Source organism: Strix aluco, chromosome 14, assembly GCF_031877795.1.
Source record: "Strix aluco isolate bStrAlu1 chromosome 14, bStrAlu1.hap1, whole genome shotgun sequence".
NCBI lineage: Eukaryota > Metazoa > Chordata > Aves > Strigiformes > Strigidae > Strix > Strix aluco.
This window is the reverse complement of record NC_133944.1, coordinates 15,879,204-15,902,339: the sequence shown is the minus strand read 5'-3', so window position 1 is coordinate 15,902,339 and position 23,136 is coordinate 15,879,204. Positions and strand designations below refer to the sequence as shown.

Below are 23,136 nucleotides of genomic sequence, written 5' to 3'. Positions count from 1 at the left end.
AGATTTGCAGTGTTTGCTAAGTAAAAGCCAATAGCTGTTGCTGCTAAGTAAAAGAAAACTGTAAACCAGTGTCTCTGGGGAATTGCATGGCATGAATGTGTTAACTGGCTAAGCTGCTATGTATTAGCATGAATCCATGGATTAAATCATTATTTGTAATTTGAAGTTTCTTGAAAACCTTCTAAAAAGAGACCAGGAAGAAGCTGCACAATTATTTTTGTTTTGCCTAATGAGCCTGGCTAAGTAGAAGGTCACCTCAAAGTAGAATTTGAGGATACCAACATTTCCTCATCCTATACTGTGTGTCTTGATAAAATAGCTGGATCTCGAGATGTATGCTTCACTAATTGAAGGTCATATTAGCATGAATGGGTCTAACCTTGGCTGATAGCTACTATTTTAATTTAACATTGGTTTTCTTATAAAGCAGAAATATGTTTTTCCTACAAGAGCTATTCTTCATAATGCAATCTCATCAAATCTGATGTAGAATGGTATATTCACATCTATCAATAATTGAATCTTCCCCCCATTTTAAATAATTAGAATGAATGAATAGAAATAAAATCCACATGCAATAGGAAAGATGTAATGATGTTGTGTGTGTATGTATATGAAACATCACATGACGCTGCTTCTACAGTGAATTAAGGCTTTGTTGATCTTAAGTGATAAAAAAAATCAATTGGATTATAACACGTAGCTTCAGTGAGGGTTTCCAGGATCTTAGAAATGAATTCAGTGTTCATGAATATGGAAAAGGTTTCCTTGTGGGATTCAGAAATGAGGTGACAGTGCAGCAGCTGGCCAACAAGTCCGTGTGACTATTGGTACAAGGGTATGAATATAATCCACTGCTGCAAGCACAAGTTAAGGATGTGGCATATAATAATTTGTTGTCTTCTGTGCAAAAGAACTGTTGACTCAATCAAGAAACACAATTAATAAAGCCTCCTATTGTTTAGGTTTTATTGTGGGGCGGGAGTATTCCTTTGAAGCTTCCGGTGCCGGCTGCTCTCAGAAGCAGAATACTTGCCTCAATGATCCATTGCTCCTAATCAGGTCAGTTGTTTCTTATGAACCTAAAACTAGCACTTACTAGGTACTTAGGTCTTATTTTAGCATTAAGAAGTGTTCTGAGAAAGGGGTGTGACTCAGGTTCATAACAGTTTTAGATTCAAGTAGCAAGAAGTTAGGTGCATTTTTAGAGTATCTGGAGCTAACGGAAAACAGGAAATTAATTTCAGCTGATAAAACCATGATCCTAAATCAAAGTTCTCTGTAAATGTGCAAATACTGTCCAGCATAATTGGCTAGAATTGCCATCTAGATGTTAAAGATATCAGTCACCACAGAGAAGCAGTTATCAGGTGTTCAGATTAGCTTGCATATAAAGTAGCTTGATGGGTCCCAAAATTAAAACTGCTTGGTTCCATGTGGCTCTAGTCTTACTCCACCAGAGACCGCATCTCAAAGTTGTCTTCTTACTGATTTGGGACATAATGGAGAATTAGGTTAATGATAGCTGGGATAGTAGCCTAATATAGGATCTTAGGAAGGGGAGGAATTACAGCTGCCTTTGAGCATCAGTATGTGGCTCTGGGAGAGTTTTGTGCCACAAGCTGGACTTCTTGTAAGGACTGTAAAAACTTATCAGGGCAATTGGCATTATCAATCAAGGGTATCTTTTTCTGCATTTGAATGAGAAGAAATGATAATAGTATAGTTATAATTTGGTTAGAGGGAAGAATTTGTGGCCATACTGGAGAATGCTGAGCAAGAAGACAATTCTGAAGGGATGCCTCTCTGTTTCTGAGTAATTGGGCAGCAGGATCCCAAGGCAATTTGTTTGTTATAGTATCTTCCTCGCAAAAGTCTGCTGAAATATATGGATTCCTGAGATGTGTCACCCTGAAAAAAATCAACATAGGGTTTCCTGCAATTTAATTTTGTACACATCAACACATTTCTTGATTACACTTCAAGCTTTCAAAAAAGATGCCAGCGTTTTCCTGCAGTAAAATTAGGACTTAAATCTTCATCCAGTTGTTTTTACTCCCAGCCCTGCTCTCTGTGGACAGAAGCAGACAATCTGCACATGCTTTGTTCTCTATCCACAGCCCTGGCATATGTTCAGTGACACTGTATAGACCAAGACATTAGTGCAAAGCTCTGGTTTCCCAAATGTTGTCAGATCAGAAAAAGGGTAGACTAAGATCAGGCGACTTATTTTTCATAGTTCTTGGGTTTTGTTTACATTTTTTTTTAATAACAAGTCAGAGGAAGAGAAGTCTCGTTACAATCACAATACATGCTGTGCATAAACCCTGGTTTACAGCTGCAGAGGTACACTGTATTCTGGATTACCTGTCAGTTGTAGACAGCGCCTAGCACTTCAGAGTTACAAGGGAGAAATGGAAGGCTGCCTTTCTCTGCTCCCAGGTACTGTTCTATTCTGCAGTGCCATGCTGAAATATTAATTACATTTATCAGAACAGGATTAAACGTGGAATGAATGATTAATTATTTGGCACTGGGATAGATTAAAGTTCTGTCCAGGGTTTATGTATTCATTAATTACTTGTTAAATCAAAGCGACACTACTTTGGAGGAGGAGCAGCCTTTTCAGCTGTGTTGGTGCAGTGGTTTATACAACTGATTTGGTATTCGAAGGTGCTTTCTGTAACAAAATAATTGTCAGGATAATATATTCTACTTCTTAAGCATGATGAAGAAACCTTTAAGTGTGTACTTCCATGCAGGTCTTACCCTTTTATTTTCTGTCTTATATGATGCTTTGAAAGGTCATTGGCATAGGATTTAATGTAACACATCCTTGATAAATTTTGCTATCACAGCAGAAGAGATAGGCTGGAATGGATTTATTCATGCCCCTCAGCAGGGGAACCTGCTATCAAGAGAGCAGATAAGCGTGAGCCTTCCCTGCTGGATGGTTACCTGCCCAGTACCTCCACTAGTGTGGTCATACCGTGCCGGACGTGATGTTATACAGTTCATGTGTATTCTCCACCGGGATATGAGCAGGAGGCTCATTTTCATGATTGTGTCTAAAATGCACATCTTGGAGTGTTTCTGAGCTGACAAGATTTTTCAGGAACTTTGGGAGGGTTCCACTTCTGTGTTGACAGTATCATGTATGTGGAGATGGTGCTTTGTGGTATTTTCACTTAGTTTTTACGGGGCTGGTGTGAAGATTGACTAGTTACTGCAGTACTGATTGCTTGGATCTGATAGCACTTTATGCATATAGTGGCACGGACTGAAGACTGCTGAACAGGTTCAGCTTTGCCCTGTTCTGCCTCTCTTAATGCCTTGTTTTTTTACTGGTGGCCATGGTTTTCTTCATCATTGCTTATATTAAATAGCTGCTGTGTTGCCCTGAATGGGAGAGTAGAGGGCCTTGTAGTCATACATGCCATTCAACTCTTAGCTGATGTTTTGTGAGTGATAAAAGCCATCATGTACATGCATTTGTTTTCTTTGTATAAAGAATTCCTATTTCTCCTCAAAAGCCCTCTGCTAATGATGTTTGGTATTTAACAAAGTGAATTGGGACACAATTTGCCACTATGTGACTGAAGGTCTACTAACATAGCCAAGTTCAGCTTTCTGCCTTCTCTGTTCTTGGCATCATTATACTGCAACTTCTTGGTGGTCCTGACCATGACCTTTATTGATACAGAAACACTTTCAAAAGCAGTGCATATTATTGAGAGTGCAGAATCAGAAGCTGTAGGTTTTTAGTGTTTATAAGAGGTGCAGGGGTTGATTAAAAACAGGTTCTGTCCAGGTCTACGTAGATATCGCAACATGAAGAGAAAATAACAGAACTGGTCAGAAGCCCAGGTACTTTTCTAGAAATGAAAAAATGGAGAAAAAGGGTCAAAATGTGTGAACACATTTGAAAAGATTAACCTTCCCCAAACACCCACCTCCCTGCCACCCCACTCCCACCCCCCACCAGAGAACTCAGCTATTTTGAGCATTGCAAGGACCACAGGCATCAACTGCAATGAGTCAGTTATCCTTTTAGAAAAGCCCTGAAATTCCAGGGCTTGAGAAACAATATTATGAATGTAGCACTGCCAAGAGATGCTAAAGTACATGTCACACTGAAGATGTGAAACACCACACTGAATCAATAAATAGGCCTCTGACTAACTGGAAACAGTGGTGCAGAGTCTCATTTCTGCCTCATTTAAATAAATCCATGAATATCAGGAATCAAGTTGTGTGTCCCAGTGGTGCTGTGTTGTGAAAGGATATTCTCTAACCTAAATGTAGGGGACATTGTTGGGGGAACATGATTTTTCTTCAAAGCATTTCCAGGTTTTGGAGGCTGCTGGATTTGTGAGTTGTCATAGTTATTAGTCAATTCCCACTACTCACCATCATTATTAAAAATGACAACACCAGTTTTTGTATCCTGGACTGGCTGTGTTGTATTGGTCTGAGTAATAACGTTCTTTATTTTTAAGTTGAGAGCATTTTGTTTATGTACTATATCCACAAGGGAAAATATACTTCTGCTATTGCTGCAACACACAAGGGACAGTTAAATCTAATAAGTTAATCTAGACTTCTAGAAACAAAATTAAATTTTCAAATAAAGGAAAACTGACAGCTAAGGCATAAATCTTTTATTTAAAATAGTAAATAACCCCATTCAAATGCAATCAGAGAAGACAGATGTAGGTAAAAAACAAGTGGAGATAGGATATATGGTGCATAAATTTGCTACGTCTGCGTGATAGATCAAACAGGGTGACCTTAAAAATGTTCCTAAAACATCAGCTAAAATATGAAATTTGCATATATTTAAATACTGCTTGTTAATGTAAGATGGACCAGAAAGAATGTTAACACAGAAAGTAAAATACAGCACAGGTGTAAAGTGTACAACAGAAAGGTCACATTGGCTATCAAAGTGGCTGAAATGTAAATATTTACTAGCTTGGCGCTGGCAGGAAGTTCTGTAAATGAGAAATATTATCTTCTACTGTTTAATATATATTCTCAGGTAAAATATTTAGCTGAAAAAAAGACCTTGATTCAGCAAAGTTCCTAATTAGCTAAATGTTTAACTTCAGACATCCTCTTAGATCCAAATTACCTTAATGGGATTAAAGATGCAGTTTTACTAGAGGCAAGGGCAGGCCCCTCTGACGAAGCGTGTTATTAAGATCACAGAGAATGCTGTGAAATTTTACCAGCCTTTGAAGTGGTAAAAGGAGCTGTTTATACTCAGATTTCTCAAGTAGTTTTCATTCTCTTTTTCTGGGTGCAAATCTGTTGCAGATTGTTGGGTTTGCTTAAATGTGGGGTCAGATTGCTACTTGGAAGGTGGCATTTATTTCCTATTCAGGAGAAAAAATGTAGCTTTTCAAGAGAACCTGATATTAAATCATAATGTGTTCTTTTGTGTAAATACTCTCCTTGGACAAAAAGCTGCCAAGGGTTCCTTGATTTCTGCTCTGTCATTCTCTTTTGGACACATTTTCCTCTGTCACCCTCTCCTCACAGCAGTGCATAAGCCATGCTGCTTCCCGGGATAGGACACATTTAAATTCAGTACCCCCAGATGTCTGCAGTGAGTCTCTGGCTTTTTCATCATATCCTCAGAATGGGAATTTCTCCAACTACGTAGGCAATGGCATAGGCACCTCTCAGCTCCAGTGCCCTTAAAGAGTTTGAGACTGGCTTGTCCATCTGGTTGTCCCTCGAAGTACATTGTAATCGGTTTTTAATAAATCTGGGTTTTCTAGAGATTTCTGCTGTAATTGGATCAGTCATTAATGTAGCCCAGATTTCTCACAGTATTCTGCTGAGATTACATCTGTTCCAATACAGTGACCCAGTTAGAGCCAAGATAACTGTGTGACTATGAAAAAGGAAATCCATTTGTAAAATGTTATAAATATTTTGACATACAATATCAGAAAAAAAGAAATGTAGTTAATGCTGATAGCATCATCCAGCCCCTGGGAACAGCAGGTGGATGTGCGGGTGGCTTTCTGGCACTCCAGACATGGATGTAGCTACTGATAAACACAAGGGGATTTATCCTTTCAATTTGCTTGTTTGATGTTTTGTTCTGTTGCTTTGTTAGCTCATTAATGTTCTTTTATGTGGGTTTTGTGAATTATTTGCTTTTAAAGTGGTGTAATTCTGAAAGGTCTTTTTTGTATTCATTTCTAGGAAGATTGTAAGTTCTTCAAGTCATTGATTAGTGACAAATGCCATCTTTTGAGAAGTTCTCTTAATCTTTGGGATGTCTGTTTTGAAGGTCACTTCCATTTATTAAAGGATTGCAACTGTACACCTGAATGTTTAATGAATTGTCAGTATTGTTTCTAGCTTTTGCAATACTTCATAGGAAAAAAGTCAGATAACAGGAAGATTTTTAAAACATTACCCAGAAAACTACATACTGACCTAATATTATGTTGTCATAGGTCAAGTTGGATTGTTTCTGTCACATTTGTATTGCGTAACACAAGGCAAATAAAAATGTGAGGTGGCATGTATGTGCACGATGGGAATACAGTCCTCACGCTGAGTGTCAGCTGTGTGTGGTTGTTCAAGTTGCACATACAGACCTCTGGTAACAGCTGCAGCATATAGGGTGAAAACACAAAACCAAAGAGGAATAGAAAATAGCCAGAGAGGCTTCCAATAAAATTGTGTAGATTAATCACTGGATTCCCTTGAATGAATGGCATGCTACAGATCCGGGGCCCTTTCTTTGGTCTCACTGGCTGAGGAGTGTCTTCTCTGTGTAAGGCAGGATTTGGTGCATCATAAAAAGCACAAGTCTCTCACTGTTCCTTGCTGAGGGCTCTTCCTGCACGTGGCAGGGGTCTGTCATTCAATAACAAAGGTCTTAGACTCGTTCTCCACTGACAATCTGTGTTTAGGTGTATTATGTTTGCACTGTCACCTTGTGGGAATGGACTGTTGAAGAGAAGGTCCTTCACACTGTGGGATCATTAAATTCAGGTCATCTATAAAAGGTTTGGTCTGTGACAGAAACTTTTCTATATGTTGTTATAATAAAACATGCCTTGATAGGAGACACTTTAAAATTTCTGCTTGCAGGAATACATTAGAGTAAAATTTAAAATTTGCCCTGTACTCCCAGCACACTGAAAACTGAACTTTCTTTCCAGGAGTATAAGAACTTCATTCACATATTGTTTTCTTTAAACACTGACTTGAAACATTTGGCTGATTTGTAGACTGACTGGGGTTACAGAGACATTAGAGCTTGCTAATTTAGGGAAATTAGGTTCATTTGTTTACAAGAGGCCTGTTCAAAAATGATGTGCTGTTTCAGTGTGGTCTTTCCTATAGATTAGCCACAGTAGAGTATGCGTATTGGGGCAGCCAAAATACAAGTAGACAATTAGCTCTTCTACCAGAGACTAGTTTTGTTAACATTCCCTTGATTTGACAGCTGGAATAGATGAATGTCATTACTGACCTTTTCAATTTTACAGCTTCTTCACTTTCATAATTCCAACTCCTGCAGCTGCAGCATGGAAATGCACTTTAATAATGTTCCCCAAACGCCTGAAAAGCATTACTTAGCAGTTACATTTTACAATACTCTAAACAATATGAACCTTTCATATCACTGCTTTTAAAACCATAGAATAAATGCAATTAGCATTAGCAGTTATGTGGTGGACATTTTGTGACTGCTTTTGTGGAGCAGATCTGAATAATCAGACATTAGGTATCCACATTTCATTGTGATTTATGACAATGGAAAAAATATTCTGCCTGGAGTTTTAATTATTGCTGGAAGATAGTCTATAGGTTCTGCTATTAATGCCTTTAATTTAATGTTATAGGGTCAAATACTGTTCACTTCATTGATGCAAATAATTCTACTGAAGCTAATATAAGTAAATATAAAGAGCAGAAAGCAGTTATACAATGTAAATTCCAGAGGTACAATTGTGTAAGCTGTGGTATGCCACTGAAATCGGAGTAATGACATTATGCTATTCTAGATGCGACTCTGCTGTTCTTCTTAATTTAGTTTATTGCAATCTGCATTTATGTTAATTAAATTAAAAGTTTAAAAAAGAAAGGGTTAGAGGGGATACCATCATTATGGAGAATGTGAGGTTAAGTAACTTTAAGTTAGAACTATTATTATGGGGTTTTTTTTTTTTGGTCTTATATACAAAGTAAGACTAGTCCAGGTTTAACTATCCAGATCAGGTAAAGCTGTAGGATTCAAAATTGGGAAGCAAGGTGAAATTGCACAGAATAGCAAAGCTAACCTTAGAAACAACAGGAATCCAAACTGTTAGTGATGTTACTTGGTGGGCTCTAGGGGTGACTGGGGCCCATTAGCTACTGTGGCTGCAGGGCTTGCAAAGAAGCTCACCAGCCACAACCTCTTGTTTCTCCTCCTGCCAGACAGCCTGGTAAAGTCCACAGTGTATTAACCACTTTTTAATATATTCTTATAGTCCTTTTGAAAGGCTCATTTCAAAGCTCTCATGTAGCTAATGGGTTGAGCCTCTTCTGAGAGTTCAAATATCCTAATGAGATTAACTCATTAAATAACCACCCATCACTTAGTTGCTGATACTCTTGATTCATTTGTGGCACTGGAAGAGAGAGCTGCCTGTGAAAATGTTAGCACTGCTTGGAGACGATTTCTCTTTGAATATTTTTAGATTATTACATTTTTCCACCCTAGGTAAGTCAGTATCATTTCCCCTGTCACACAAATGGATTGGACTGTGCAGTAACAGTCTTTCTCCCTTCAGGTTGGTCAGGCAAAGGCGACAGGTTTTGCCACTATGACATTACCTCCTTCCTTAGGAATGAGACTTAGGCCTCCCTGTGACTAATTAGTCATCTCTTGGGGGATGGATTTGTCAGTGCTCACACAAGCAGAATGGTACAGATACCTTCCACAGAACCCAAGGAAGGAAAAAGTAAAATAACTTCACCTCAAATTTTACAAATTAACCAAAAACCACAAATAAAATACACATATGAATATTTATGAAAGAGCAAAAACCATGGCAGAAAGCACAGGATAGTGCTAAACCTGCATATTGGTGTCAAGCAGCAGGAGATGTTACCTCCCTTTAACAGAGGCGGCCTGAGTCTCACTTTTTCTTAGTTGTGTCCCAGTGGTCAGGGAAAACTTAGGAGTGAGTGGCTCTTTGGGGAAAGGCCAGAAAGGAGTTTGGTTTTGGAAAGCCTCATGCAGGAAGCAGATGAGCCTTGGTGCGGAAGCGGATGGCAGAGGCTCCAGGAAGGAGTCCAGGCAGTGCGACCTGGTTTGGCTGCAGAGTTACACTGGTTGCTCCAGTTTCAAGAAACAAATGTTCTGTCCCTGGACAAAGGACACAAGAAATGCCAAGACTGGGAGATTCCTCTGAAAAACTGGCTGGCCGCTTGTGTTGCTGGCATGCTTTAGCTTTAACAGGCCTGGGAGTTTCCAAGCAAGCTTGCTCACAGAAGTGCTCGAAAGGAATGAGTAGCTGTTGCTGTGACCTTGCACACACAGATGGGTAGTGGCTTACAGGAGCAGCCTTTGGGAGAATAACAAGGACCCGCATGTGCAAAGCTCTAATTTCAGAAGTCCCCATATGGCACAACCAGCATATAGCCACATCCTTTAAGGCAGATTTGGATGCTCTGAACAAGTGGGGATCTTTGTCCACTTAATGAAACCCCACTTGAAAATTAGATATGCACTATTATCATGACTGATTAGCACCACACTGGTATTGTGGTGATACTACTGTATAATCAACAACTTAATTTATAGCTCTTGAGGATATAAAACAGATGCAATGCTTAAAAGATAGATGTTATTTTTCTTATAGGCTATGCTTCTCAAGTGTTTGTCTACACACAGTTTTTCTGGTTGCCTCTAAAGAAAGCTCTGGTTTCTTGATAGTCAGCTGTCCAAGAAACTTGAACGGTGGTCTTTAACACTTCTCGGTAGCATGAGTTTGTTTTACTTTTCAGGGGGTTTTTTTGTGAGCAAAGCTGGTCAAAATTTATGGATTTGAAAAAAAAAATGTGAAAGTTTTGACTGTTGATGGAGAAAAAAATATAAACAGTATCTCCATTATAGTTTTTTTCCTGTTTTTAACCCATTCTAGTATCGGTTAAACTATTCAAAATAACAGTATTTTGACTGTTGAATTAGGATAGAAAGGAAGAAAAAAGGGAAAGGTTTTTGTCTTGTCTTTTTGCAGCCATGGTCTCTGGTTACTATCAGCGATAGGGGGACACAGAAGAATTCTTAATTATCTGCACAAGGACTGACTACATGTTCATTTCCAAGGTGAATAACATCCAAACTATTGAACCTACTAAAAAAAAAATCCTTCTTAGGTTTGGGGTTTTTTTTGCTGTTGGGTTTGGGGTTTTTTACTTAGTTGAACAAGTCATTTGAAAACAAATAGAGCAATGCATTTTGAGCATAGCTCTATGGTTTGCTTAGTCAAATTGTTAGACACACTGTCTGCTATTTAATACATTACTGAACAGCCTACTCTGTGACCCTAAGCACCAAATGTTGGAGCCGAAATTACAAATATTTTTCCTTTTTTTGCATGGTAGGCTAATGTGTTATACACCAGAACTGTTCTCCACATTCTTGGAATGTAATGATTGCAATGCAAAAGTGGAAGTGTCTCAGTTTCCTAAGGGTGGACCCTGTTTGGGCCCATTCAGATGAAACAGCAGTCAATGTCCATCCAGATGCAGCAGAACTAGTAAATAAAATAAGAGAGCAGCAATACTTCATTACTCAATTTTGCTTGCTGTAGACTTGTTTCAAAGACAGCAGAAGGAAATGGGAAAGGAGGTAAACTGCCAGAGTCATATCTGTACCTAACTGTGTTTAACATTATTGTTTTATGTCAAATCATTACCATATGCAGGAAAAACCACTGGTGTTTAGTGCCAGCTGTCTGCTTATTACAGCAAAGAAACTGGGAGAAGACACCAGGAACAAGGCAACCATAAAAGAGATATGGTACCTCTGAATTATTGACACTTTTAGGTATTAGCAGTGTCACTTTGGGATAGCAGACAGGAGGCAGCGTGGAGTGGAACTAGGAAGCACGTGGTAATGACTTGGCCACAGCCGAGTTGTGACAGCAGAGCTTGCTGCCAGTCCACTTTCTGGGAGGGAAGGGGCAGCAGGAGTGCTTTGGAAGAGTGTCCAGCACAGTAGCTCAGGACTGGCCCTGACACTGGCCATCCCAGTACTGCCTTCTGTTTGCTTCAGTGATAAAATTTGTTGACTCAGAAGTTTGATCAATATTTAATGTGAGAGACAGCATGTTGATGCTGATTTTTAAAAAAGTGAATGTACATTGTTATCTCTGTGCTTTTCACAGATATGAATGATGGCAGATTTCAGTATTACATTCAGAGTTACTCTGGGAAAGGATGTGTTCAGCCCAGGATGCAGCCCATTGTGCGAGGTGTGCTCTGGAAATGCAAAATAATAACAGCTTACGTTGATAGCATAAACCATTGATTACATGTGCTTTGATGTAAAGAACCACACTACCGATTGAACTTGGAGCTGTAGTCAGGGACCGATTCACCGTGTGATCATTTTTAGCCAAGCAACTTCTGAATCATGGGCCTATAATTGCTTCAGATTCCTGTTATTGATCTCTTATGTCAAAATAATTGAACTCTATGGCTGACTTCTGATGCTTATTGAGAAATCATATAATTACTTCCAACCAGCTGTGAGTCAATAGAAGTTGAGTACATACCACACCACTACTCAGAGTGCTTGATATATAAATTTCCTTCCAAATAAACACAAGACCTACAATATATTAATAAATCTAGGAGTCTGGATGCATGGTCCTAAGTTACATAATTACATCACCTAATATTAGTAATACCTTGAATATCTGTTATGCATTTGTATATAAAATATACCGACTTCAACCCCAACCCTACAAGCTGTGGAGACTGCTGTGCCTGCAGAGAGCCACAGCAGGGTCTGCACCGATGCAACACTCTGTCATGAAGAACAGGGATCAAGGTCTTGTTGGCCAAGCAAACACTCTGAAGTGTTGGGAGCCAGCATGTTTTATAGTGCTGAAGCTGTCTGGGACATGTCCTATAAAACACCAAAAACTCTTCTTTTTCCATTTGAAGTTCATACCAGTCTAGAAAATCCTGTCCTGTATATTACTTTCTTTTTTAGCTTTGCCTTTATCTTTTGGTTATACCAATGAACTGTCTGGAGCCTTATTTACAAAATAAGCAGCCAGGACACAGACATCCTTGTTTTCCTTTGGAGAGGGTCTTCAGAGTAGACATAGACATGTAGTCTCTTCTTCAAGAAGCTCATACTTCTGTGATTTCACAAAACCTTAACATTTTTGTTGACTACAGGATGGTGACAAATAACAGTTGCAATCCTTTTGAACAAGCAATTCAAAAAAGCTCCCTGATAAGCTGAAACTCTCTTCTAGAATTACTGAAGTCGAGAATTTTCTCACCCCACTGCTGATGGGGAATAGACTATAGTGTATATACACACACACGGAGCTAGCAAGGTACTTGAGTGATAAACAGTGGTTTATGTGAAGGTAATGAAGACTTCGTGTTGCCTAGTTGAATAGCTTTAGCTGTCAATTTCTAGATCAAATCCTATCTGAGAAAGCACATTAGCTTTACTGTGTCTTGTTTCCTATGTAATCACTGTGCTGCTAGTATTGGTTTTATTCACTCCTGCATTTCTTTAAATACTGTTTTAGTAATTCTCTTTCCTTAAGGAGAAGAAAGCATTAATCACCCAGTGCATTTAGTACCTACTTACATTAATATCTAGACAATGCAGTGATTTAGAATTCTTTACACCTTTTTGCAGGTTTTTCATTATATTTCTTAGCGTCTTGAGGATGCCTTTCCTCATGACACTTTACAATAAACCTTTGCAAAATGAATAGCTTTCATTATGAAATCAATGATATTCCCTCTAAACTTCAGGGGCAATGTCAAAGAAAAGCTACTATAATTGCTAATGCTGAGCAGTTTTTTATGACCAAACTACTTCCCAGATGTCACGGCAATGCAGTCATCACCTTCCTCAGCACTTTTGCCCTCCCTTGTCACTGTGGTTCTCATTCTCCAGAAAGTGATTGTCAGCCATGTCTTTTTCTGTTCTTCTGTCTTTACTCTGTTTGCTGTTCGAATTCAACCTTAAAGCTACCCTTTTCAGCAGAAATGGTCTAAAGTTTACACTTGTGACTCCGCATAGCAGGAACCTCTGACCACTGCCTCTCCTAAAGCATGATTATAAGGATGAATTTTAATTCTGAAGCACAAGAAGTAGTTATTAAGAACTTGATGTATGAATTTTAATTCCAGGTTTTGTTTCTTTTTTTTAGGCGGATCTACCATGCAGACACAGAATACTGCCTGTGACCAGCCCAGTCTACTGAGTACTATCTTAGGTGTTAAACATTATAATTTGAAGCAGGGTCCATAATTTCATTTTTAAGAAGCCAAATCCAGTGTGCCTACTAGGACTAGCCCATGTGGTGCTTGCTGCTTGCACTGGTTGGGTCCAGATGTGAGCATACTGCTCAGTTTGATCCTGGCTGACACTGTGGAGCCCAGAGAGTCGTGTACCTCTGGGACCCAGAGGAAACAACTGGACAAAGGAATTCCCAGGACTGTTGGTCATGGACATGTAAGTTCCTCAAAGGTCTGTGCAAGATTAAATTAGGCATATTCATTGTTTATGAGTGTGGACCTTTGTTCTTATGTGTTTATGGATATCAGCAGCAGAAGTAATGTGTACTAATAGGTCTGGTAAAAGGCTTGTAAACTAACAGGTAGAAGTACTCAGCAGCTGTTCATTAAATGCAGATAGTGTGGCTGTTCCACTTTTCAAGGTCTTACCAAGGTGCAAAACTGCATCAGCCTGTCTTTGTCTCATGAAGAGACACCATTTCTTCCACTTATATTTTTTAAGGTAATACATTAAGCTCCGGTTCAGAGGAAAATGTGAATGAAATCCTAAAAGTTTGTCAGCATCTTGATATTCTCTTGATTAAAAACAGTTTAACTTGTTCTTCCTTTTTTAGTACAGAAATAGACATGTGAGTCACTAATTTGTTTGTCTTCTTTGAGGCTGTCGAAATGTAAAAGAGGTGAGTTAGCAGCCCCTGGCAGTGGGGACTATAATGAAGATGCTGACAGACTTATTTATAGCATGGTCATGCTACCAGGCATGACAATTACATTTCACTCAGGGAAGTTACCTTGACTTCTTTAAGTACCAGCTGTAGTTAAACAGCTCTTTAAAGCTTGTCTTAACACTGTGGATGTTTAGATGATTGAACTTTTGTCATAGGTACCATACCAGTGGTTATCCTGATGCTCTGTTTTACTTCAAAGGCATACAATTGTCTTATCTCATTCCCTGCTTTAATTACTTTAAATGTACTGACAAGCACAACTGACCAATTAATAGTACTTTTTCTCATCTTATCTCATTTGTTATCCATGATGCTCTTCCATGTTGTAATTACTTTTCAATTTTTCATGACTCAAATAGGAGATGTACATAATGAATACAAATAGCAAATTGATTAAATGTAACATGCATTGTAGCACCAGCAAGATTGTCATTTGTTATTAATGAGAGAGATTTGTCAGGTTCTTGTGAAAAGGCTCATGACGCACAGCAATCCAACCAAACCTAACAGCTGTAAGACTAGCCGACCTTCAGCCCTTTAATTGTCATGAACACAAATAGGAAGGTAGGCATGATTTTCAAGATGATTTCATATTTCTCTGTTTTGGTGCCATCTTAACATTTTGGGGCTTAATAGCAAAACGTGCAAGTCGGGTTAACTGGGAATATTCCAGTAAATGGTGTGTCATTGTAAGGTACCAAATTTCAATGCCAAAGCCGTTTTGTAGGAGCCAAAATACTGATTTTTACAAGGCTGAAACTAAGCGTGGCCTTTGCCTGCGTTGGTATGGCCAGCAGCTCAGTAGTCAGGGAGCTCATGCAAGAAAGGCAGGAACCTGCTGTTCAGATGCCTCTGCCGGATTTAACCAGATACACAAATATATACCTTTTGCATCCTTACTAAGTTACCAGCCATCAGGCAACGGACTACTCCAGACCCTTGTTCAATTGCTCCTGATCAAACTGGTTCATTTTACATAAAGTATCTGCTGAAAGCTGGTCTTCTGTGTACTGGAGGGAAGTATTTGCTATTAGAGTAGGTGGTTTTGAGAGATTTCTTTCATGCCAGTGTCTGCCAAGAAGTTGATTTGATATCCAAAAACTTTTTGTGGAATGAGGAAAGTTTTCTTCATTGTATTACAGAGAAACATCCAGGGAAGGCTCAAAAATGAAAATGGTAATGCAGGAAATTATTTCCCAACCTTGAGTCCTGAGCCTAAAAATCTAACAGCTAAATCCTTGTCCCCAACATGCAGCTCCCTCAATTTCAGTGTGGATCAACAAAGGTGTTTTTTTTCCCAGAATCACAGCCTTGATAATACTTTAGTTCTTTGTTGATGTACATTGTTTTTGCTGCATTAACTTAAAAAATACTTTGCACCAGGTGAAGGTCTGCCTCCTGGTCAGTTTGTTCTAACCATGAACCATACTCAATTAAAAATCACAAAAACCAGTTTTCCTTTCAAATTACGTGTTACAGTGTGAACATCAGTATTATTTACCTGAGTTTAAGAAATTAACTGAATATTAAACCTTGCTATTTAATTCTTCCATCTTCTGCTTTCATAAGTGAATGTAGGGATTTTATGGGCCTTATTTTAAACAAGAATTTTGATCATAAAGCCTTTGAAGAACTAAAAAAAAAAAAGTTACACAGGTAACATCTTGAGGTAACAAGGAGAGGAGAATCTTTGAAATTTACTCTGAAATTAGAGACTTCAATCTGCATAATTTATACACTGAGTATTCATAAAAAGGACTACAGTTGAACTCACCTGTCATCAAAAGGATGGAAACAATGGCTAAGACTGAGGCAGGGAAATGGTGTTATGGATGTTATTTCCTAAATATTTTCTAAGGAACGGTTTCTACTAGTTACTGAGGAAATTAAGGAAAAGTGACAAAGCAACAATCATTTCCAAGTAATAGTTTTTTTTTCTTTTCATTATCTGTGCTGTCTGCCCTCAGATCTCCTGCATTGTTCAGATTTCAAGACATTTCCTGCTGTAATAGACAAGCAAGAGACTTTCCACCCGGCAAAGAGGAGATCTCGGCTCCTGCAGCGCAGGTCTCACCCAGGGCAGCGCTGGCTCTGCTGCTACAGGCTGGTACTGAACAGCCAGCTCAGGCGTGTTCATTAATGACAGATAATTTTTCTACGCTCAGAACTTGGTTTGAATAAATATGTAAAAATTGGGCTATAATGTTCAAATAATTAGACGGTCTTTCCTATTCTGCTTATTTTCTTTTCCTGTCTTCTCCCCAGAGGGACAACGATTGCTATTTCTTGCCTTTGGAAACACTTTTGGCTTATCAGGGTTTTCCCTCCTCACCGTGCTACTGGCAGAAGTTTATCTCAGGAGATCCTGTTTTATCTCCAGAAGGGATCTCATTGATAAACAAGAATCCTGGGCAGGATTTACACCCTTCCTCTGGAAACACAGGAAGCTTGTGTCAATTCTTGCTCATTCAGACTCATGTCAGCTTGTCAGGGACTATTGGTTGTTAAAAATTTAACACAGGAAACCTGACAGGATTGGTCTCTTGGTGCTACAACAGTATAAATATTTAATAATGACACGATGATACATTTCTATTAACACAGCTGGCATTCTACACTTAAGCACAATGGGATAATAATTCTCTTTATGACTATGCACCCTGTAAAATACTTATGTAATAGGTGCATGGACCAAAGCTACAGTGAACAGCGCAGAAAAGGCAATGTCTTATGACAGATGAGTGACTGCTGTAGCTATATTCTTTAATAAATTCTCCTTTCATGATGAGTCCGGCCAAATTTTGAAATTTTATGCTGCTAACACCTAAGTCCATGAGTTCCACTGACTGCTGTGGGAGACTTTGTGGAGCAGGGTATAGATTACTTATAATCAAGGAATCATAATCTCCTTTAAAAAATTACTGGAGAAAGCAAAATATCAAGCTCTCTCTTCCATTTATTCACTTTTCTTCGTGTATAAAGGTCATGTGGTTAGGGACAGTTTGACCTGATGGAGGAACAATGCTTTTTTACCTTTAAAAAATGTACCTGTTTGATTTACCTATCAAATCTAGTTTTCTCTAGTCTTCTGAAGTATTTCCTGAACATAAACATTTAAAACTGGACTCAGTTCATAGCTGAAAAGTTGTTTACAGATAATTTTTTCTCTCAGCCCTTTACTCTGTATTTGCATGGATGTAAATAACAAAAGCAAGCCAAGAATGTTTAACAATCTGATCAAAAGTACTGCTTCTTCACTGCTCATATTTTTACTTCTTTGTTCAGTAACTCATGACACCACACAGACCATCCAGTTCAAGGTAGGTTAGAGCAGAGCTACTTATTTATCCAATTAAAGTTCTTCTCTACACCCAGAACTGAAAAATCTGTGTCCCTCAGTCAGGTGGGGTAAACGCTGGGCAGTGTGAAGCAAGGACAGAACTGTTCTCGGTGTGACACTGGACTCCTTCAACGTGAAAAAGCAGATGGTACAGCATATAGGTAGGTTGATACACTTCATACAAGACCTGCTATGTAATCCCTCTGAGCTACTTTCAAATCTGGGGCCTGCAGGCTGAGTCTTAAGCTAGCAATGCATCTAATGTATGTACAAACATAAAAGGAATCCTTCCCTGCCTTTCTTCTCAACTTACAGAAATATTCTAATTAGTTATTTCAGGTGGGAGAAGAAAGGGAAGAAATTTGGAGCAGGGGAAATGTGTGACTGTTGACTTTGCAGTAGCTCTGTCAAAAAAATGTATTCTACTTTTAATACGCACCGTTTGAAAAGCAAAGCCCCTTTTAAAATGCTTCAGAACTCATGTCCTTTTTAATTGCCTGGAATTCATGGTGGCTGTGTGAGAAAGCCATAAACATATACAATCATAAAAACACATTTAGACAACCCAAACAGAATCAGTGCCATATTATTTTAGTTTATTATTCCTAGTGGAGTACAGATTGGTCTTCCTACTTTGATATTTATTTATACCAAGGAACTGCAAGAACATAAATGCCACTCTTGGGATAATCCTAATGCTGGGGCCGAACAGAATACACATTGCATCTGTCTCATTTGCAGTAAAATGAAGGAGTGTTTAGGTGTAATCCTCCTAATGAAGGACAAAGTTGAAGGTCAAATGTAGTCTTCAGAATTAATGTGTCACCATGAAGCTGAGAGAACTGTAGTTCTGCATTAAAAAGTTTTCTTAAAATATCAAATAACTAAGATGAGAAAAAGGAAGATGTAGCTCTTTGGTTTTATAATTCCTTTTTCTTTGAAGCCACTCAAGGATTCTGTTCAAGACTTTAGTGCTCATATGAAAAATTAATGATGGGTTTTTGCTAGACAGAAAGCCTTCTTATTTTGCACATGATTAACAAAGAAAACTCAATGCAGGAGTGAGATACTCAGCAGGGGGTGGTTCTCTCAGAGGCCAGCTCACAGCTTCACACCAGAACATTTATTGACATGGGAAAATACCCACTTTTATCCAAAGACAGTTAAACAGATAGGATATGTGCAGGGCTCTACGTACTGAATAACAAGGAACAGATTCTTGACAAAGGAAAATGTCAACCAAAATAAACAAACAGCCTAGCAGCAGGCTGACCCTGCGCCGTGCCTGTGGGCTATTTTGAGTCTACTGCAGAGCCAAGTGCAATGTTAGTCTTTTGCTAGTTATTGTCAGGAAGTAGATTATCAGCTGAAAGGCTGGAGGGTGACTTCAGACAGTCTGCCTGTAGCAGAAGAAAAGCCAAGGACATGTAGGCAGTATATAATATATACAAGCCAGATCTGTACTCTGCTCACGTGGCATTTTGGTTTGATGTTCCTCACCTACAAAGATCTCATTTTTGGGTACTTTTCCCACGTGTAAAATCACAGAGTAAGCTCACATGCGCTTGTCCAACTGAAAGCATCCTGGTTTAACCCTGTTGTTCCTGTGTACATCCCTCAATTTTTAAAGCTTCTTGTTTTGGTCTAGTCATCCAACTCCATACATTTGCTGGGATTCAGAAGGGCCATCTGCTACCCACACGTTCAGGAGGAAAGTCACACCAAAAGAGGTATAGATTTTTACAAGTTACAATGGAATTACAATGAGTTTTACTTATTTTAAGCTTAAGAAAAGACACACATCTGTTACTAGTGTATATTTGTGATTTGTCCCCAAGTACAGGAGGCTTTTATAAGTATCTGTTAAATACAACAGTGCACTACAAAGAGCTGAGTGGGGTTATAAATCTCAGGTCAGACTTGGGGTTTCAGGTGTCAGACAAGAATGAAGCAGATCACCCAGGACAAACTGGACCAGAAAGCTTTCTTGCCTTTTCTTGTCATAGTAGTAAATGGAGAATGATCCCCATCTCTGCCCCCTGCAATACTGCCATTATGAACTATAAGCTGTTTGTCTGTAGGTTCAAAAAGGAGTTATGTTAGTTTTGAAAGTACTATGCATAAGTATGCACAAAAAGCATAGAATTAGTCTCAAACAAGTGAAGTCTTCCATGTAGAAGCTTGATTTCCTTAAAACTTCATTCCCATAGACAGCAAAGATGAAGGTTTCCCATGCCATCTAGAGTGCCTCTTGCTTTTGAGGTAAGGAAATCCAAGGAACATTAAAGTTGCTAAAAACTGGTCTTTTGCAGGAGGACACAAGGTAGGGTTTATAAGTTATCATTTCTAAATGATAGGGAATCAGTTATGCTAAGTATAAAAAGACATGAAGCCACGAATAGAGCACCTGGTAACAGCACTTGTGAGCTTTTCTAAAAGGCTTCCTATTTGTCTGGTTTGGTTATAGTTTGTTTGCTTGAGCAATTCTTTTGAAGTTATCTACAGTGGTGGCACTGAATGCAGTGGCTAGTGTACAATTATAGAACCAGGTTGGCAGAATGATTGAACTGGCTAACTGCCATTTTCACAGCAATTATTTTTTTCTTGTGGATTTTTTAGATCAGATCCCTGCAGGAACAGATTGAGTGGAGGTTTTATATTGTTATTATGAATGTTTTGATATTGCAGTAATGATTTTTTGATATTTGATAATAAAGCCTTGAGATGATAGCAGTGGAAGCCTCAGAGTAACTTTCATAATCTATTGATTTTGTGGTTTTTTCATGGTGAATTTTTTTCTTTGCTACCATCGACTGTTTGGGTTTTTTAATTATTTTGTGGGGATTTCTCTCACAGCTTTTGCCTACCACACAGTGCTGCTACATATGAAGTATATACAAAAAATGTGCTTGCGTTATCCAGTCAAGTGCTACTAACCAAATACAAAGCAGCACAGCCCACGTTTGGTCCTGCATCACTAAACTCAGCGAGAGCTTTGCTTGAGCTACATTAAAAAAAAGATCAGGCCCTATCCAAGAACAGCTGGATGCGTTTGATAGAGTGAGATTATATTCCCATCTGTAACTCAAAATTTAGATAGTAGGTTTTAGGACTTAATATAATTTATATCCCTAAATTGTAATCTGTCTAGAACAGGAATGGTATTGCCATGTGTAATCTGCAAAACAACCTGACTATTTTGGCAGGGAAGGCAGAATTTGATGACAGAATTTTAACTACAGCTGTGAAGTGAAGGACTAGAGACATGCCTGCAAGGGAGAGGTGCCCTGTGCTCCTGGGAGCCTCCCACTCATGGGACCACCCAGCTCTCACTGTTGTACCCTCACCAGCCAAGAAGCCGTTTCTGCCCTCCCTGGCTTGTCCAGACTTAGCCTCATGCCGATGAGTGGCCGGTCTTGGTTTGCCCATTGGCTGCTACCAAGCAGATGGCACTGGCTGCATTTTCCTCACCTTTGCTCAGCAAGAGCTCTAAGTTGTGCTTCCTTCTGCTCCCCAACCAAAAGTGTCCATGAAGTCTTACAGGCCTGTATTTATTCTTGAGATTTACAATGCTTTTTTATTCTGGCTAGGATTGACTTGACAGGCTCAAAAGTTCCTGTAAGGCAATATGAGAGAAAAACAAGGACAGACAGACAAACAGCAATGGCATGACCCTCATTTCCTTAGGAAACCAAGCTAAAAATTAAACTGTAACCTCAGACCCTTTGCTGAGGGCTTCTCCTTTGAAAGCCAGGATAAGAACAGATATATCCCAGATCAGAAAAGACATGTGGAGATTACTGTATTCTTGTGACTATATTAAAGGAGTCAAGAAAATAAACTAATTGTGAATAGCTTTTAAGTCCTCTTAAATCACCATTATTATTACAATTATTAATAATAATTTTATTGTATTTACTTTTTGAAGGAAAAAATGGTCCTGTGGTACAGTTAAAACCAGAGAGGATACCTGAGGGAGAGAATGCTAATGTCCGTGCAGAGGCACTCCCCTGCCCCTGCTCTCTGCTCGAGGGACAGACTGAGGAGTGGGCTGCTGTCAGGTACTGCACTGGGCTGCAACCACGCAGGCAGGTAAAAACAACCGAGAAAGGAGGCTGGCATCAGTGTCCCTTCTCTAGGTAAGGTATACATACAGCAGAGAGAGCAGAGAGGTTTTTGATTTTTGTCTCATGTAACAGATGGGAGGTAAGATGTGTGGAGTGAGCTCCTGAGAGGAAAGCTGCGTGTCCTCCCCAGGCCATGCCCACCTATGTGCTGCAGTCACTCACAGGCAATTTGAAACCATTTAGGTGGGTGTTCTGTATCTGCATGACTTGACTTTAAAGCTTTATTGAAGCTCTTCAGTCAATTCACTAGTGACCTTGAGAGATCCTATCATGTGTGCTGGCAATTGTGTAGTTGATGCATTTCCATACGAGGCACTAAACCTTTACATGTTGGAAAAGTCATTTGGTCTGTTAGAACTTGCATGAAAAAATACAAATATTTCATAAGGACAAGTGGGCAGATTATTCTCAGGCTATTGATTCCACATTTTGGTCTGCTGAAAACCTGCTGCTAAATAGACCTCCCTACTGAAGAGACTGAGCAAAATGGCCATTACACGGAGACACTCTGGGGATTTGATTGGACATGAGAACACTAATCATGAAATAGCAAAGATTGAGCATGCTGTTGAAGCTACTATTTGCATAAAAAGGTAACACTTCAGTGTTGGGAAGCCAGATTTTTTCAGAACATTAACAGTAGCTGTTCCAGATCAAGTCATATCTCTTGCCACATCCAGCAGGGCAGCCAGTTCCTCAGGCTTCTCATTTTCTAGCGTCTAGAGAACTGGGACAACACACACATGTTGTCTGTAGCAAGTAAGTTAGCGAATACTTTTGCTACACTACATAGATACTGAAAACCAAACTCCTATCTCCAGCAAGCCTACAGAATAATGTTTTCTTTCTTAAGCATACCTGAAAACAGCATCAATTTTGGATTTTGAAATGGCTAATCGACTTTCTATTTGATTCTTGTAATCAAGAAGTTAATTCAATTAATTTCAATCAATTCTTGTAATTAAATTCTTGTAAACTTTCCTTGCTCCTGACATGCTGATTTTGTCAACTTCAAGTACTCAAAACTCAAAAATGAGGAGGCCCTTAAAATTTTCAGCAAGACTAGACTGTTATGCAGTTTACTCTTTTAAAACAGTATTTGTTTCATTCCCCCTTTATCTTGCTGGTTTAGTGGTTTATTTTGGGTTTTTTTTGTTTGGTTGGGTTTTTTTTTAATGTGGCTCATCAAAGAGACTAAAAAAGTGGATAGAATCTTTCTACACTTTTTTAAAATAAAGACCAAATTTTGCACATATTTATGTAGCTCCAAGCTTTATGACTTTAAGAAAACACATATGAAATTACAACATTCATTATTAGACTAGGCAAAACATAGTAAGCTGTAAATGTTTGCCAGAGTTTAGGTGGATGAGATACTTTGCAATTTCCACATATGTCCATTTCTAGCTTTGTCTCT

At 38.9% G+C, this 23,136-nt stretch overlaps 1 long non-coding RNA gene across 1 annotated transcript in view; it reads right to left on the bottom strand.

Annotated features, from left to right (window-relative positions):
• Positions 1 to 2,217: 2,217 nt before the first annotated feature.
• The window catches only part of LOC141929835 (uncharacterized), a 33,649-nt gene continuing 12,730 nt past the window's right edge, over positions 2,218 to 23,136 (bottom strand). Inside the window, exons 2-3 of the long non-coding RNA XR_012625117.1 lie at positions 7,505 to 7,593; positions 2,218 to 3,875 (exon numbers count right to left, since the gene is read on the bottom strand). This is a non-coding gene — a long non-coding RNA (uncharacterized LOC141929835). The remainder of the gene's footprint in view (positions 3,876 to 7,504; positions 7,594 to 23,136) is intronic.